At 49.7% G+C, this 16,165-nt stretch overlaps 1 long non-coding RNA gene across 1 annotated transcript in view; it reads right to left on the bottom strand.

Moving 5' to 3' along the window:
* The window catches only part of LOC146191363 (uncharacterized), a 21,251-nt gene extending 5,086 nt beyond the window's left edge, over window positions 1–16,165 (bottom strand). Inside the window, exon 1 of the long non-coding RNA XR_014706643.1 lies at window positions 16,063–16,165. This is a non-coding gene — a long non-coding RNA (uncharacterized LOC146191363). The remainder of the gene's footprint in view (window positions 1–16,062) is intronic.

Genomic DNA, 16,165 nt, shown 5'->3' with positions numbered 1-16,165 from the left:
AGAATTACACTGGTTAATTATATGTACTGAGTAATTAGTGCTAATTAGCAAATTTCGAATAAGCTATAAAAATTGTATATACAAGTCGTATGCTGTTGGATTACATATGCCGAGTATAATTGCACTGGACTAACTGCCCATAGTAATTACAGTTAATTGTGAAAAAAAATTGAAATGTATTATGTCATATATTGTTGACTAGCTTGAATTGACTGCGATTGTACTAAACAAATGTCATTGCACTACGCTAAGGTCCTAAATTCTGATGATTAGTAATTATGATTAAAGTTCAACTTTGCCCCGCCGAGGTGGTGCAGTGGTCACGGCGCTCGGCTACTGTGCCCAAGGACGCGGGATCGAATCCGGGCCTCGGCGGCTGCTTTTCGATGGAGGTGAAAAGCAAGGTCATGTGCCCATGTGCTGTGTGATGTCAGTGCACGTTAAAGAACCCCAGGTGGTCGAAATTTCTCGAGTCCACTACGGTGTCTCTCATAGCCTGAGTCGCTTTGGACGTTAAACCTAGCAAACCAACCAACATAAAGTTGAACTTTACGCTATGTCAAGTCATATCTCGTTAAAATGGTCTCGACGAATAGAATCCAAAATCAAATGATAAACAGCACAAAAGCCACACAAAGCATACCCAAAAGACAGCAAACCAAATTAGATAGCAAATAGTATTTTAGCAGCACCAGAAAGTAGCTTCTTTGATCTGGATTGGGCCTATGACCCGTGGATTAGCAGATGAATGCCTTTGCCAAGGCTCACTGTAGCTTCAAGTAAAGCTCGCTCTAAAGGCCCCAATATAGTCCGACGTAACGCACACGCGCGAGCACGTCGGCCTCCGCGACGTTACGTCGCCGAAAAAACGAGGCCTATAGTCCAACGTCACGGCGTGATGAACGTAGCGAGCGCGAGCCGACGCGGCCCAACGTCGCCGACGCGCAGATAGAATCTCGCCTATTTCTCGCCGACCGCGTCGGCCACGCATCCCAGCATTCCTCACGCGCAGTGAAGATGGCGGCTTGCATGTAGACAGCGACCGCGCTATAGTGCCTAGTATATACTAGGCACTATAACCGCGCCGCGAGCGCATTTCAGACACTGTTGCGGAAAAGCTGCTAGAAGGCATTCGAGGGCGGCCCTGCGTCTATGATACCAAGCGGATTGACTACAGAGACGTTCAGAGGAAAGAAAAATTACTGGGATGCAAACTGTCAGTAGTGCGGCTGTGCGTGTAACGATGGTGTTGTTTCAGTGGAAGAATACCAAAAACTGCGGAAGCGGCTTTGCATAGAGTTGTGACCTGTACACGCCGGAATCGAAGGCCATACTCGATTTGGCCACAGGGAACGTCAGCGGCTCAACAATCAGGGAATTCGCAAAATTTAAGGAATTCTACAGGAACTGCGGCTGGCCGAGAAAGTGATCCTCATTACTGTGTAATCTCTAACTCTTCTGTAATCGTACGGATACTTAAATTATGATTAGTTTTCAGTAAAACACGCACGTACACAATCATCGTTCCGTCTGTAGCCGTTGTCGACGCGGGCTCAGGCCGTTGCTGGGCTGGACGTCTCCACGGCTGGCTGTAAATGATTTGTGCCATTTGAACATTCGCAGTAAACACATCGCATCATTGCCTTGATCACAACAGTAATTAGTGCCTCGATAGGCAGCCAGTTCGTCCCTGTAGGTGCCCTGTCGTCTGCTCGAAAATGCACACCAAAAACGTACCAGCCCTCGTGGTCGTCTTGTACGCATGCGCTCCACGGCACCGGGCACGCCAGACTATACGCCAGACGCGCCAGACTGTAGAAGCGGCAGTTTTTTGACGCGCCCGTCGTGGCCGACGTGCCGCGGCCGACGTCGCCGACTCAGCCAGTTGCGTCGAAAACGTCGGACTATATTGGGGCCTTAAATCTTAAAATATACGTAGTTCTGGTGTAAAGTAGAAAACAATATGCTCAGCACTTCATATTTCTTCATATTGTCACGGAAGTGACATACGAAGTCGTTCCAGCAAGCGCTGTGCAGCCCTCGCGTTGGCAACCAGGTAGGTGGTAGACCGCTGCTGGAGCATCCGCTCCATTGTGACAGCTTCCGCAAAAAAAAACGGCAACCGTGCTCAGTGGATTACGCACGAGACCAGCGAACAGCTGTTCTTCAACGCCGCGCATGAAGTGGCGCACCTTTTTGTCTTCGGGCATGGCCGGGTCATGTCCTCCACATACGTGCTTACAGTCTCATTCGGCATCTGCATACGAGACTAAAGCCCTTTCTGCGCGTTCTCGCCGATCCGCGCTGGTATAAATCTCAAGGATGCGTAGGCAGAACCCGTGCCATCTTGTTAGGAAGTCTCGGTTCTCGTACAAGTACAAGCGCCATTTTACAGGCTGAAGAAGTTTCTAAGCTTGGCGGCGTCGTTCCACTTATTAAATGAGCCGACCCGTTCAAACTGGACGAGCCAGTCTTAGACGTCTTCGGTCTGACTGCCGTGGAAGAGCTGAGGCAGTCGCGGGTTCTGCAAGGTGTAGTAACCTGGAGCTTACATGGCAGGTCGAGGGGCGGCTGCGATGCTGAACTCTATCGGCCCGTTATCAGGGGGAAGGCCTTGATTCCTCCGGCTAGCACACTACACAGGAGTGTCGACTGGCACAGGAGTTGGGTCCTGGGCGTGCGGAGGTGTGCGGGACATATACTGGGATCGATAGCCAGCACCTCCACCAAAATATGTCTCGGAAAGCAGGTCTACACTATACGAAAAAGGCATGCGGGGCTTTATCAACAAGCAGCGTTCCGCCGACAGCGCGCGAACCCACTTCAACGTCATTTTCTTTCAGGCGCCACCTGAGAACACCAGGTGGCAATACTTGGGATGTAGATGCGAACAGTCACGTAAGTTGTCAAATTAATTCAAAGCATGAGAAATAATGCATGCAACAAACCTGAGTAATTACTGAATTTCATATTTTTTTTTAAAGCAAGAAAGGAAATATGGTTCCAATGCTTCACAAAATGAAACACATACTGTTGGAAATAAATCTGACCATCACACTGCTATATGCAAATTCATTAAGCCATATTAAGCAGCAGATGCTATAAGTTTGTAGCATTTGTGACCAGCTAACAGATAAACAGCAAAACATCAAGGAAGAACATTGATTCCGGTGAATTACACAGTTGCAGAAAATTGCTGACAACGTGAACACGAACGTCAAACTCTGTATATTTTGGCAAACATGAATAGGCTGGCTGAAAGATACTTGGGATTGAAATAGCAAGTTGATGCAACACTTACAAATAAAGAAATTAGTTTAAAAATTCTGGAAGTGCTACTCTGCTGAAGTGTAAGCATTAAGGCATAGTTTCCTCTTCGGAATAAATTATTCGCCAATATTCCCATGGTTTAGATAAAAACGCGATGCGACATGATCGTTACATTCTTTTTCTAACTACAAGCAGTGACACTAGTCAATGTTAATGCCATGAACATGATGCAGCATACTGAACTTTCATTGGTTCTTAAATAAGGTAAGCCGTGAAAGAACCGCAGTTTTAATTTGTACTTACATTCTAACCTATTATGTGATGAATCCTAATTCTAATGTAGAGCTCTACTGCACTGCCCCGTCCGCCGCGGTGGTGCAGTGGTAAGACGCCCGACTACTGTGCCGGAGTACCCGATTTCGATCCCGAGCCCCGGCGGCTGCTTTTCGACGGAGGTGAAACGATGTGGCGTCCGCGGGCTGTGCGATGTTAGTGCACTATTTTCAGCTGTACACGTAACAAGGGGGAAAAGCAAAGGATCGAAACAAGCGATATTTTACACACACTGCATAGGTGTGAACTGTTAGTCGGATGCCACTTGTCCCATTTCACATTTATATACCTAAGGGTAAAGATCACCAGGCGGTCGAAATTACTCAGGAGCCCTCCATTACGGCATCCTTTCCTCTATTTCCGCTTTCACTCCCACCTTCCTCCCTTCCCTTACTGCGCGGGCCGGGTGTCCACAGATCAAGTGTGACGGATCATAGTATGCTGATTCTACTGAGAAAGCATACTACGGCGAAACCCATTATTGCCTTATCCCTGCGTCATCATTGTCAGCAAGAGTTGTCGGCAGAGGATGTCACGCTTTCGAGGGAGATAGTTGGAAATAATTAAATAGCACTGCAGAATCTACATTGTATAATGCGAAAGTTGCCCTGGTAAGACGCCCGACTACGGTGCCGGAGTACCCGGATTCGAAGCCGACTTCGGCGGCTACGTTTCGATGGAGGCGAAAACGAAGAGGCGTCCGTGTGCTGTGCGATGTCAGCGCTGTTGTTGTTGTGGCTGTAGGAAGAAGGAAACGAAAATGCACGGGCCTGCTACTGGCTCTGTAGCTGAGCCGCCTCCGCTGCCTGATTTATTTATTTATAGGAAGGGAAAGGCGCGGTAACTGTCTCACTTGTTTTCTGTGGACAACGCAACCGCGCCGTAAGGGAAGGGAGGAAGGTGGGTGCCTCGTGCAGACAGAAGAGAAAATAGAGAAGAAAGAAAAGGAAGAGGGAGAAACAAACGCGCGCCGCAACAACAGCCGTCGTCCACCACCAGCGGTGGCGTGTGCAATGACGACCTACAACAGATAAAAATTCAGTGCCAAGCTAGCCCCCACCGCAAGCGGTGGGGACCCACCTGTGTTGCTAAAGATCCCCAGGTGGTCGAAATTACTCCGTAGCCCTCCACTACAGCTCCTCTTTCCACTTTCACTCCCACCTTCCTCCTTTAACTTACGGCGCGGTTCAGGCGCCTTTCCTTTCCTCTGAACCAATTATTATCATTATTATTAATGCGAAAGTACGATGCTGCTGTTGGTTGCTTCTAGTAGCTTAATTCACTTCATGTTTGCCCATTTTAGTGTTTAGTATTTTCAAATTGCGCGAGCTTTTTCGGCTTTACTTCCGGTTCGTGTGACGTCACATCCTCTACCTCACATTAATTCACTTTTTATTTACCCTTTCCGTCTTTGGTGATTTCAAATTGGGAGCCAATCCCTTCTTATGCAACACAGTCTAGGCGGTGTTAAAAATTAAATTGGTTCACAGGAAGGGAAAGGCGCAGTAACTGTCACACTTGCTCTGTGGACACCCGAACCGCGCCGTAAGGGAAGGGAGGAAGGTGGGAATGAAAGTGGACAGAGAGAAAGAGGAGCCATAGTGGAGGGCTACGGAGTAATTTCGACCACCTGGGGATCTTTAACGTGCGCTGACATCGCACAGCACACGACGCCTCTTCGTTTCGCCTCCATCGAAACGCAGCCGCCGAGGCCGGGATTCGATCCCGGGAACTCCGGCACAGTAGTCGGGCGTCTTACCACTGCGCGTCCACTATGGCACCTGGTTCTCCCTTTCCGCTTTCACTCCCACCTTCCTCTCTTCCCTTACGCGTGGTTCAGGGGTCCACAGAATAAGTGCCCCGCCGGGGTGGTGCAGTGGTAAGACGCCCGACTACTGTGCCGGAGTACCCGGGTTCGAACCCGACTTCAGCGGCTGCGTTTCGATGGAGGCGAAGCGAGGAGGCGTCCGTGTGCTGTGCGATGTCAGTGCACGTTAAGATCCCCATGTGGTCGAAATATCTCCGTAGCCCTCCACTATGGCTCCTCTTTCTCTCTTTCCACTTTCACTCCCACCTTCCTCCCTTCCCTTACGGCGCGGTTGCGGTGTCCACAGAAAACAAGCGAGACAGTTACCATGCCTTTCCCTTCCTATAAATAAATCAGTTAATGTGTCAGATACTGCGCCTTTCCTTTCCTGTGAACTAGTTATTCAAATTACCTAATTAGCTCATTGGCCTAATTATTTTTTCTGCAGCAACATTACATCAGCCTCTATCGATTGACATCACTCATTTGCCTCTACTTCTCAAGACCATAAAGCCCAATCCTCTGAATCGAGCGGAAGTGCTTTTCATGGGCTCCGCCAATTTCGGTTACATTGGGCAATTCATCGGCTCGGCGTTTTTGAATTTTGTGTCGAATCGACGGAACGCATCAAGAGGACCACAGGAATACCAGTTTTTCTGAGGTGGGACTTTGTTTCCGATATTTTCGGGCTTTGTTCGGTGGACTACGTGCTGATGCTAGGCCTAACGTGGCCTAGCGTCTCGCGGCACCCTGGGATCGCGGCGGCCCCGTCGGGGACCCACCCCTAGCCTCGCGTGAAGCTGACTAAAGCTAAAAAAAATTGAAATTGTCGAAGGAACGCCGGTAGATCCGGAGGAATTTCAAGTGCCTTGCCAATGGTATACCACCAAGAAGAAAAGATATGTGCCACTCGAGAAGACCGTGCAACAAGTTGAGAAGCAGCGAGCTGCTGAGAAGCATGCTGGAAGAAAAATGGCTGCGAAGTCGGTGGAAAAGCAGCAGGCTCGCCTACCCGATGGCGCCAAGAAGATCATTTTGAGGCCACGTGGCGGTCTCGTGCGTCTGCTCAAGTTTAACAACGCAATCTTGGCTGACGCAATAATCGTGGAAGCTGGTATACACCCGGGCGAGGCCGGGGAGGACGTCATCTCGACGAATATTAAGCAGCACTCGATCCTCGTGGCAACTACAAACGCCGAAAGGAAGAGACGCTACGCGAGCCTAACCCACCGGCAACCGTGCAGGGGGAGAAGATCGAATTGACTGCCTACGTGGCGACGCCGGAAGATTGCGGCAAGGGCGTGGTACATGACGTGCCACTTACTATACCGACGAGATCATCATGGAGAGGTTGAGAATCCACGGTAACCCGCCAGTTTTGGGTATGCGGAGACTCGGCAAAAATTCCAGAACTGTACTAATTCTCTTTGAAGAGAGAGAAGTACCACGATGGGTTCGCCTGACTCCGATGGCGCAGCGGCGTCAACTTTACCGCAAAAAAATATGAAGTATGCAATGCCTGCGGAAGACTCGGTCACAGGAAGGACGTCTGTCCGGACCCGAGCAACCTCAAGTGCAGAAGCTGCGGAATGGAGAGGCCACCGCAAGGTCACCAGTGCGAGGCAAAGTGCCAGCTATGCGGCAAGGGCCACCTGCTTGGTGACCGAAAATGTAAGAAAATATACAGGACTCCGTACGAGGTGAAGAAGAAGCAATGGGGGCGAAAAGTCAAGGATAAGCCAGTGCACGACGACAACAGAGGGCGACCGAAAGTCAAGCAAGAAGGAGGAGACTTCCGCTTTAGAGAAGACTCCTTCCCAAGGTTGGAATCTACCGCCAACGAGACGCCACCGCAACAGCGAGGACGTTCCAGTTCTCGCTCCATGGGACGCTCCAGGTCTGGGTCCAGGAGACGCTCGAGTTCGAGGGACACGGCCAACCCATGGACCAAACGGAACGCCAGCGGAGACCGGAAAAATGTAAGCTTCAACAGCGGGGCCTCCCAGGCTAAACCTAGGAAAGATAAGAAAGACGAGGAAGTCGAAATTCTTAAAAAAGAAATTGAGGAGCTTAAGGGGGTGATTAAAAAGCTCACGCAAAATCAAAATTCGAAACAGCATACGGAAAAGCAAGGGCCTCTCACTCCCGCGAAGCAGCTGCCACCTGCTCAGCCAGTAATCTGGACGATGACTCTATTAGTCTTCTAACGGAATTAATTGGAAAAGTTTGGGAAACGAGCCAGTTGCCAGATCAGTGGAAAACTGCAAACATAATACTGATACCCAAACCGGGGAAACCCCCGCAAATGGAAAATTTGAGACCGATTTCCCTAACCTCATGCGTAGGGAAGTTGCTGGAGCACGTGATACAGACGAGATTAACGTGCTTCATGGAGCAAAACAACCTGTGGCCGCATGAAATGGTCGGTTTCCGACCACACTTGTGCACGCAGGACGTAATGCTCCGACTAAAGCATGATATCATAGACTCGCGATCGAGAGACGCCAAAGTGATCCTGGGCCTAGACCTCACCAAGGCCTTCGACAATGTCAGGCACGAGGCTATCCTCGAAGGGCTCGAAGTGCTCGGAGTAGGGGAGAGAACGTACAACTACATAAAAGACTTCTTATCGGGCAGAAAAGCCTGCATGATATTTCAAATTTAGAATCTCCTACGATAGAGTTAGGAAGCAAAGGCACACCGCAGGACTCAGTGCTATCGCCTTTCCTATTCAACGTGGCAATGAGAGGCCTCCCGGGTAAACTTAACCAAATCAAGGGGCTAAATTTTAGCATGTATGCGGACGATATTAAGCTCTGGATTAACCATGGGAGCGATGCGAGTACGGAGGAACGCCTGCAGGCAGCGACCAACATCATTGTCGATTACGCGGCTAAAAGGGGACTTTCGTGCTCCCCGCATAAATCTGAGTTGTTCGTTTAAAACCCAAAGTACCTCCGCTGCAAGAATAGCGGGGAGTTTCATATTCAGGTGGAGGGCAAACCGGTGCCAAAGTAGATCAGATCAAGGTTTTGGGGATGGTCATTCAATCCCACGGCCATAACGGAGAGGTCCTGAAAAAATTAGAAAGTTACGCGATGCAAACCCTCGGGCTCTTGAGGAGGGTCGCCACTAAAGGAAGAGGCCTCAAGGAGAGGAATTTACTAAAACTAATCCAGGCATACGTAATAAGCAGAATCAGTTACGCCACGCCCTACCTGGACATCAAAGCCGGCGAAAAAGAGAAGTTAGACTGCCTGATTCGAAGATGCGTTAAGAAGGCGCTAGGACTGCCCATGGGTACCTCGAGCGAACGACTGCTCGAACTCGGGGTGCATAACACGTGGGCAGAATTGGCGGAGGCAGTGCGAGTCTCCCAATTAGAGAGACTAAGCACGACCGAGACGGGCAGGGTAATCCTAGCAAAAGTAGGCCTCAACCCAGACAGAGGAGTTCAAAAAAAAAAGTCACGATTAATACTGAAATCAGGAATGCCTTGGTAGTCCCCACCTTCCCTAGGAATATGCATCCGGAATTTAATGTTGAAAGAAGGGCCAAACGAGCCGAAGCTCTAGAGCGACGGTTCAAGAGCATGGGAGCAAATGAAGTAGTCTACGTTGATGCGGCAAGTGGCAGAACATTTGCGGCGGTAGCTTCGGTAGTCGATGGCCGAGGGGCACCGGTATCCGCGGCAGCCATCACAGGCCGCAACATAGAGACTGCGGAGGAAGTTGCGATAGCGCTAGCTTGCGTAGGAACAAAAGCCAAGTTCATAATTAGCGACAGCAAAACTGCCATTCAAAATTTTGGGAAGGGGAGGATATCGCCGGAGGCGGCCAAAATCCTCACCCAAAGAACAATAAATAGGAAAATTCAGTTAATTTGGACACCCGCTCACGCTGCCGTCCCTGGTAACGAGGCGGCTCACGAGCTAGCCCGAGCTCTCTACTTCCGGGTAGCCGTCGAGCCCCCCGAACACTGGGCATACGACGAGTGTCTGCTAAATTACGGGGAAATCATCGACCATTATAAATTGGGACGTAGACTGGTACCCCCGCCAGATGTTACACTAAATAATAGAGAAGCTGTCGCGTGGAGGCGGCTACAAACTAATACGTTCATGAACCCGGTCTGAGCGTTTCACGCGCTACCAGACCTTAGGGACAATGATCTCTGCGAACACTGTGGGGCGAGAGGGACCCTCGACCACATAATTTGGGAGTGCCCACAATCTCCAGGGATAGGACAAAATATTACAAGTAGAGAAGCCTGGGATACCCTGCTGCGAAGCGCGGACCCTGCAATCCAGCACCGCACCGTCCATCTGGCGGAAGAAGCCGCAGCAAGCGAAGGGCTACCTGCCAGCCTCTAATCCGCGGGCGCACGACTCCCCGTTTCCGATGGAATTAAAAGTTGTACAACCAACAACCAATCTACTTCTCAATTACCCGCAACTGCTGCAGACATGGTCTGCGGACAGAAATCTGTGAACATAGCGAAGTAACGCTTTCGCGTTAATAAACCTGGTCTCCACCAGGAATCGAACCAGTATCCCTCGGATCCCCAGGCGAGCGCTTTACCAACTGCGCCACGTCCCGGATGCGTATTGACAAACCATATCCCGTAGGAGCACTCGAGCAGACGATGCTCTGACGCGCAAGCACGTGACACAACGTCCCTTTCGCGAGTAGCAGCGACCGGGGAGAAAAATCCCGCGTCTCCACGCTAGTTAAAAGACACATAGCGGTAGTCGAGCATGAGGTCAACTCGCGAGACATCGAAGCTGTATTAATAGAAATTATCACTTGTCGCAAGGAAGAGGCTAGTCTCTTCATCTTAAACGTGTACAGCACCCCCCCAGCAGAGAAAGGTACGTTTCCGCGCCCTCTTTCGCAAAGCGATCAAAACAGCAGGAAGCAATACTCATAATTCTAGGAGACTTCAATGCCGCCCACCAAGAATGGGGCTACAATAGACACGACCCCAAGGGTAGGCAACTGTGGGAGGACATACATGAGCTCGGCCTCACCCTCCTGACGGACCCTAGCTGTCCGTCCAGGATGGGAAACAGCGTCTGTGCAGACACCACCCCGGACCTTACCCTAGGAAAAAACACGGGAGACGCAGTCTGGAAAAACACAGCTCAAAATTTTGGCAGCGACCACATTGTTCTGGCTCTCACCCTCAGCAAGGGCGTCAAAACGCGTCGCCTCAAAAAACCCAAAATCACCGATTGGGACAGGTTTAGGCAAATCAGAGAAAACTGCGAATCGGGAGATGAAATCCAAAACATAGAGCAATGGGCAGAGACGCTTAAGAAACAAGTAGAGAAAGCAACCACGACCTTACGGGAGGACGATGCGCCGGTGACGGTTGACAGCAAACTCCTTCATATGTGGGAAGCAAAATGCGGCATGGAGAGGCGTCTCCGGTCGCAAAGATGGAACAGGAACCTTAGGCGAAGGATAGCAAGATATAACAAAGAGATTGAAGATTACGCAGTAAAACTTTGCGAACAAAACTGGTGTACCAGGTGTGACGAGATGGAAGGGAACATGAGCCTTGCTAATACGTGGAGCCTACTCAGACACCTACTTGATCCTGCCAATTCGAAAACTCAATCGGGCGGGCATAAGACTGATCGCCCCGCCGGGGTGGTGCAGTGGTAAGACGCCCGACTACTGTGCCGGAGTTCCCGGGTTCGAACCCGACCGCGGCGGCTGCGTTTCGATGGAGGCGAAACGAAGTGGCGTCCGTGTGCTGTGCGATGTCAGCGCACGTTAAAAATCCCCAGGTGGTCGAAATTACTCCGTAGCCCTCCACTACGGCTCCTCTTTCTATCTTTCCACTTTCATTCCCACCTCCCTCCCTTCCCTTACGGCGTGGTTCGGGTGTCCACAGAGCAAGTGTGACAGTTACTGCGCCTTTCCCTTCCTGTGAACCAATTTAAATTTATAAGACTGACGAAAGCCAGACACGCGTTCGAGGGCACGGACAGGGAACTCATGGCGAAACTAATTAACTTCGCCTGTCTTTAGTCGCGGAGGCCCCGGCCTCCGTCCCATAGGCCTGCGTGCCGGGGGCGGGGAGTAGGGGGCCTCCTACATCGGTGGAAAAATAAAGTTCATAACAACAACAACATAGCAGCGACGCTGTTTCTCCCTAGCACCTTGTGACGAGACTACTGATGGTTTCAGTTTCGTTTCACGCAGGGCTTGGTTGGTTGGTTGGTTCATAGGAAGGGAAAGGCGCAGTATCTGTCACACTTGCTCTGTGGACACCTGAACCGCGCCGTAAGGGAAGGGATGAAGGTTGGTTGGTTGGTTCATGGGAAGGGAAAGGCGCAGTATCTGTCACACTTGCTCTGTGGACACCTGAACCGCGCCGTAAGGGAAGGGATAAAGGTGGGAGTGAAAGTGGATAGAGAGAAAGGGGGGCCGTAGTGGAGGGCTACGGAGTAATTTCGACCACCTGGGGATCTTTAACGTGCGCTGACATCGCACAGCACACGGACGCCACTTCGTTTCGCCTCCATCGAAACGCAGCCGCCGAGGCCGGGATCGTTTCGATGGAGGCGAAACGAAGTGGCGTCCGTGTGCTGTGCGATGTCAGCGCACGTTAAAGTGGGAGTGAAAGTGGATAGAGAGAAAGGGGGGCCGTAGTGGAGGGCTACGGAGTAATTTCGACCACCTGGGGATCTTTAACGTGCGCTGACATCGCACAGCACACGGACGCCACTTCGTTTCGCCTCCATCGAAACGCAGCCGCCGAGGCCGGGATTCGATCCCGGGAACTCCGGCACAGTAGTCGGGCGTCTTACCACTGCACCACCCCGGCGGGGCAGGGCTCGCATTTACGTTTTTTTCCCGCTGATGTTTGTCAAAGGTACTCATGTTTCGGTGTCGTTTTCGCGCAACGCCCGTATTTTCGCACGGAGCTGTCGGCTGAAGTTCGGGTCATCGCTGGAGTTTAGCGTATCCCCGAGCTTCTTTAGAAGGTTCAGGCAAAAGTTTTTATCGAGGAAGGCTTATGGAATTCGCACGCCCGCATCGCATGGTCGAAGTTACCTTTCTCGCCACGAAAGTGGCAGCGGGGATTCATATCCTTATTTGTGAATTTTTATATGCAGTTTAGGTAGGAGAGGCTGTAGCTGTCTCCATATTACTTGCTAGTGTCTGGTCAGTTTTTTTTTTTTTTTCTGTGTGTGTGGTGGGAGTGTTCTTAAAATCTGTAGGGAGACGCTGAAACCCCCATAAGCGACCCCCCCCCCCCCCCCCCCCCTCGCTGCTTTATTTTTTCCGCAGTATTTTTTCGCTATTTAGCTCATATCTCCTTGGAAGGCTTACGCAGCTTGCCCACTAGTTTGCTCGAGTCGGTGCCCCCAGCGAACCATTTTGCTTCGTTATTTGGCCCGTCTAGCATTGCCCACTATGCTCGTATGGGGAGGAGTGGGGGAGGAAGGGCCAGGTCAGGGCGTAGAAAGAGTGGTAATGAATAAATGTAGAAAGCAAATGATTCGGAACCTGGTTATATGGTATTCACCTCATTGGTGACTCTGATGCTCGACCATGTACAAAGAATCACAGTAACATTAGGCTGAAATAGGTGACAAGAGCAGACTGACAAAATCTGGGCTTCCAATTAACCTAGTCAAAATGATTTAGCATTTCGTAATGCGTTTGGTGTTTTTATACTGTCCAGAACAGCACTTTGTGGCTGAACCTACGCGAATTAGCTTACACAAGAAAGGGGAATCATATTACTCCAGAAATTGAGCTCAACGGTTCACATAACATTCTACCAGCAAATACTACCTAGGGTTGACTTCTAATGAGATTCTCTGCGTTCCTGTTAGGGAGCATCCGTTGTCTGCTCTACGTGCTCTATACCACGTTTATTTTCTCTTTCTCATTTATTGTGGGATATCATTAAGCAACGCTTGTTTCTATAACCCATTCTTATCTCTTTTAGTTTCTTTACGTTGCTCCTGTCAGCTTCTTTCCCATGTGGCGTTGCGATTGCGAATACAGCTGCCTTTTTAAATCGAATAGAATACTAATCTAGACGGTGTGCTTATTCGCTACTTGTGCGAATATTCATGTAAATCGAATATGCAAGCGAAAATGTGAAGTGATAGAGGTGGCACTGTAAGTCGTGAAGAAAAACGCAGCACGAATCCCTAAGGGTGCGTGAAGAGCATTTTTACTGACCCGAAACACAAAGCGAAAATATCCGAACCAAATCGCAAACGAAGCGAATGTTTGTGTGTCTATTTGCTGCAGAATAATCGTACGCAGCAGCGAAGCGTCAGCGGCAGGGCTCTAAGCTATGTAGTTATAGGTGCGACGGCACTGGTGGCCGCCCCAAACGGCGGCATTGCCTTTGCTCGAGTAGCACCGGAGAGCGTCTCTGTGGCAGACAGGAAGTTGTGCGATACAAGTCGTTATATTGTGCCATTGACCTTACTCAAGATGCCATAAAACCCGGAAACCACTCTAGTAAAATAAGCTCGGTCACCTTAACGTTCCTGGGCTACAGGCCGCTGTCGGTTCCATTCCGGCCACGGCGGTCACATTTCAGTAGGGGCGGATCACAAGGCGCCTATGTGGTGATTTCAGCCCACTTTAAAGAAGCACAGGTGGTCGAAATTATCTGGGGCTTTCCACTATGGTGTCCGTCATAGTCTGAAGAGCTTTGAGTCGTTACACGTCATAAACCAAACCAAACATAATGCATGTAATGATGCCAATTCTGTCATCTCACTGTTGTTATCTATCAGTACGTGCACTCACATTCACTAACGTCCACTCAGAACCCCTCGCAGCCACTCCTTCACACAACCATTCACTCGTATTCATTCATATCCAGTGACACTCACAACCACTCACTCGCATTCATACTCATGTCTACTCACATCCACGACCATTCAGTTAAACTCGTACTCGTGTCTACTCACACGCACTCACAACCACTCACTCAAACTCGCATTCTGTCCACTCACTCGCACTCACTACCACTTACTCACGCTCTTTCTCATGTCCACTCACGCTCGCTCACAAAATTGCGATTGTGTATGAGTTGATATGATTAAGCTAATCAGTGACAGCGCCTACCTATACTCATGTCCACTCACATCCACGACCATTCAGTTAAACTCGTACTCGTGTCTACTCACACGCACTCACAACCACTCACTCAAACTCGCATTCTGTCCACTCACTCGCACTCACTACCACTTACTCACGCTCTTTCTCATGTCCACTCACGCTCGCTCACAAAATTGCGATTGTGTATGAGTTGATATGATTAAACTAATCAGTGACTGCGCCTACCTATGCTGCGGAGGCGAATGATGGAATACCAATAGTTTGTGCGGGTATTCCAGTCTGTTTAACATTTTTTCTCATGGTCCCTTTAGTACTAACTCATAGTGTTCCGGACTCGCACTGAAATTAAAATTTATGCGAACGGAAGCTGGACTTTCATGCACTTATGCTGATGATTATTATGATAGGACACCCGGTTAATGCTATTTTTGTTTACAGGCTTCAGCACTCGTTTTAGCAGCTCGTTATCGCAGATTTACCTCGGCAGAGGTAAATCTGTGCAGACGCATACCGGATTAGTGCAGACGCATACCGGATTAACAGGAACCACCTGTCCACGCGAAGTGGCAGGGGAAAGTGAGGCGGAGACCATGCGCACATCCACCTGGCATCCGGTAATCCGTTATAAGTCCTTATGGAACGTCTCCGCTCTGTACATGCAATGACAATACCGCGTAGAGAGCTTGAGTACAGCGCTGACGTAGTGTACACGTATACCGGACTCCACCTTCGCACGCATGTCCACTCACATCACGGCCACTTATTCTCACTCAGATCTACGGCGCAGCGATGTTTACCGCAACTTGGAATTCCTTAAATAGAATCCTTACTTCTAGCACTTTTCCAGCGCAGTTAGAAAATCGAAGCATTTGAAAAAGAATATCGATAAATATAGTTTAATTTCATGACATAATTCCATTTACGCGCAAATTTGTTCCTAACATTTTCTGGAAAAGATAACTTCCGCGAAACAAACATCATTGACACATTACTCGACCCGGTAGTCAGTTTTGAACGACTAAAGTCTAACGTGAATGCGACAGCAGAGCACCGTACCGGGTGTGCTGCACTCTTGCAGTCATGAAAAAGGCGCAGTCAGGGCTTTTGCCAGGGCTAGTTTTATTCATAGTTAATTTACGCAAAAACAGCGCGAAATAACGTGGAAAAAGGAACACACGACAAGACGAGCGCTGTCCACTAACAGCTCTATTTTTCGTAAAACAAGCACGATAAATAACGAACACACCTGAACCACATGCTGTGGTTGGCCACATGATAATACAAAGATAGCGGTCTTGTTAGAATATTTCCAGGGCGCCTTTCGCATTGTCGTGGGACCTACAACACACCACGTGGTCCAGTGTGTGTGGTACTCGATCATCGTGCTTGTTTTACGAAAAATAAAGAGTTGGTAGCAGAGAGTCAGCACTCGTCCTGTGTTGCATGCTCCTTGGTCCGCGGTCTTCCGCGTTGCTTTTTCGTCAATTAGTAATGCGCAAGGCGGACCATTCGCGCTTATCAACCCTTTTGGCAGATTGTACTCACAATGTATCGTTGCTCTCGAGGAGCCTTGTGGTTCTGCAGGCGGTTTCGGCTGTTCTTCAGAGTTCGGGGGCGGGGGCGGAGGCATGGCGGGCGGCTCAGGGGG

The sequence above is a fragment of the Amblyomma maculatum genome, chromosome 4 (assembly GCF_055883805.1).
Source record: "Amblyomma maculatum isolate TAMU_Amacu chromosome 4, ASM5588380v1, whole genome shotgun sequence".
NCBI classification, from domain to species: domain Eukaryota; kingdom Metazoa; phylum Arthropoda; class Arachnida; order Ixodida; family Ixodidae; genus Amblyomma; species Amblyomma maculatum.
This window is presented reverse-complemented; position numbering and strand designations above follow the sequence as displayed.